Below are 2,858 nucleotides of genomic sequence, written 5' to 3'. Positions count from 1 at the left end.
TCATCGAAGTCAGTTCAGTCAGTGTGTGAATACAGAATCATCAAGAGTCCATAGAAGTTGATATAATACATCAGACTTATTAGTGTTTTAAGTATCATACAGATTATGAGGTTGCAAGTACATGAGTCATAGTGTTTTGATACAGATTCATCAGAGTTCATAGTGTTTTGATACAAAATATCAAGCCCACAGGTTCCAAAGGTACAATCATCAGCCATGTGTTGATACAAGATATCATCAGAAGTTATAGTGTGTGATACAGATTACTCATGCAGACTTTATAGTGTGTGATACAATATCATCAGAGTTCATAGTGTTGATACAGATATCATCAGGGTCCATAGTGTTCGATACAATTATTTATCAGAGTTTCTAGTGGTTTGATACAGATACCATCAGAGTTCAAGTGTTTGATACAGATATCATCAGAGTTCATAGTGTTTGATACAGATATCATCAGAGTTCATAAGTGTTTTGATACAGAAAATGCATCGAGTTCATAGTGTTGATACAGATATCATAGAGTTCATAGTGTTTGATACAGATTCATCAGAGTTCATAGTGTTTTTGATAGCAGATTCGATCAGAGTTCATGTAGTGTTTGAACAGATAAATCATCAGAGTTCATAAGTGTTGAATACAGAATTTATAGAGTCGACTAGTGTTGATATGCATATATCATCAGAGTCCTTGACTGTAAAACAGACTTATGTTCTGTCTCGTCCCCCTTATCTCCTCATAGAGTTTTGATAAAATATATCAAGACTTATAGTGTTTGATACAATTATTATCAGAGTTTTCATGTGTTGATAACAGATATTCATCAGAGTTACATAGTGTTTTGATACGAATATCATCAGAGTTTCATAGTGTTTGATATAGAAATCAATCAGAGTTTCAATAGTGTTTTGATACAATTATTATCAGAGTTCATAAGTGTTTGATACACGATATTGATTAGAGTTTCATAGTTTGATTACAGAATATATCAGAGTGCATATGTGTTTGATACATATATCATCAGGTTCATAGTGTTTGATCAGATATTCATCAGAGTTCATAGTGTTTTGATTACAATTTATTATTAGAGTTCATAGTGTTTGATACAGATATATCAGAGTTCCATAGTGTTTGAAATTATAGATATCTAACGAGTTCATAGTGGTTTTGTACAGATATATCAGAGTTCATAGTGTTTGATACAGATATCATCAGAGTTCAATAAGTGGTTGATACAGATATCATCAGAGTTTCATAGTGTGTGATACAGATTATACAGGGCCCATAGTGTTTTGATAATTAGAATCATCAGAGCTTCATAGTGTTTGATCAGGATATAAATGCGAGTCAATAGTGTTTGATACAGATATCATCAGAGTTCATGTGTTTGATACAGAAATTCGAGTTCATAGTGTTTGATACAGATATCATCAGAGTTCATAGTGGTTTGATACAGAAATCAATGCAGAGTTCATAGTGTTTGATACAAGAAATATCAGAGTTCATAAGTGTTTGATGAAAAACAGATATTATCAGAGTTCATATGTTTGATACAGATTATCAATCAGAGTTCATAGTGTTTGATATAGAAACATCAGAGTTTCAGTAGTGTTTGATAACAGATATCATGCGAGAGTTTCATAGTGTTTACGACTAGCGAGATATCGGATCAAGGCTTCATAGAGGTTGTGATCCAGGGATTCTACAGGACCTTTTCCACAAGTAAGTGGTTATTATGATCTCCACACATAAGTCCACTGTAAGACCATTGTCATATCATAGTTGTTTGATTAAGATTATCATCAGGAGTTCATACGTGTTTTGATATAGAAATCATCAGAGTTCATAGTGTTTGATACAGATAGTCATCAGGTTCATAGTGTTTGATAGCAGATATCAATTCAGAGTTCATACGTGTTTGATTACAATCTTTATCAAGAGTTCATATGTGGTTATACAGATATCATCAGAGTTCATTAGTGTAGATGAGATATCATCAGAGTTCATACGTGTTTTGAATACGATTATCATCAGAGTTTCATAGTGTTTTTGAATACAGGATTCATCAGAGTTCATTAGTGGTTTGATCATGATATCATCACGAGTTCATAGTGTTAGATTTGCAGATTACTCATCAGAGTTCATAGTGTGTGATACAGATATCAACACCGGGTCATGTTTGATTCAGATATCATCAGATCATGTGGTGTTGATACAGATATCAATCAGAGTTCATTAGTGTTTGATTACAGATATCACAGAGTTCTCGTTAGTTTGAATACAGAATTACATAGGGTTATTAGTGGTTTCAAGCACCGCAGAATGCATCAGAGTTGCATGGAGTGTTTTGAATTCGATATCAACTGGGTCCGCCATAATGTTTGAAATAACAGATATCATCAGGGCTCCATAGTTGTTTATTACAGATATCAGATATTCATCCCCAAGGGTTCCATAGAGTTTGATAGCATTATATCATAGGTTCATAGTGTGGTGAATACAAAAATTCATAAGGGGTTCCCATAGTGTTTTGATACAGATACCTATCAGGGTCCATGTGTTGAATACAGATATCAATTCAGGGTCCATAGTGTTGAAATTACAGATTTTATTAATCAGGTGCCATAGTGGTTTGATTACACGATATCATCAGACTTAATAGTGTGGTGATACAAAAATTCATCAGGGGGTCATGAAAGTGTTTGAAATTATAGAAATCAAATGCAGAGTTCCATAGTGTTTGATACAGGATATCATCAGAGTTCATAGTGTGTGAATACAGAAAAAATAATCATAGAGTTCATAGTGTTGTGAATTACAGATACTTCATCAGGTTCTATAGTGTTTGATAAGTATCA

Source organism: Salvelinus sp. IW2-2015, linkage group LG7 (genome assembly GCF_002910315.2).
Source record: "Salvelinus sp. IW2-2015 linkage group LG7, ASM291031v2, whole genome shotgun sequence".
Taxonomy (NCBI): Eukaryota; Metazoa; Chordata; class Actinopteri; order Salmoniformes; family Salmonidae; genus Salvelinus; species Salvelinus sp. IW2-2015.
This window is presented reverse-complemented; position numbering follows the sequence as displayed.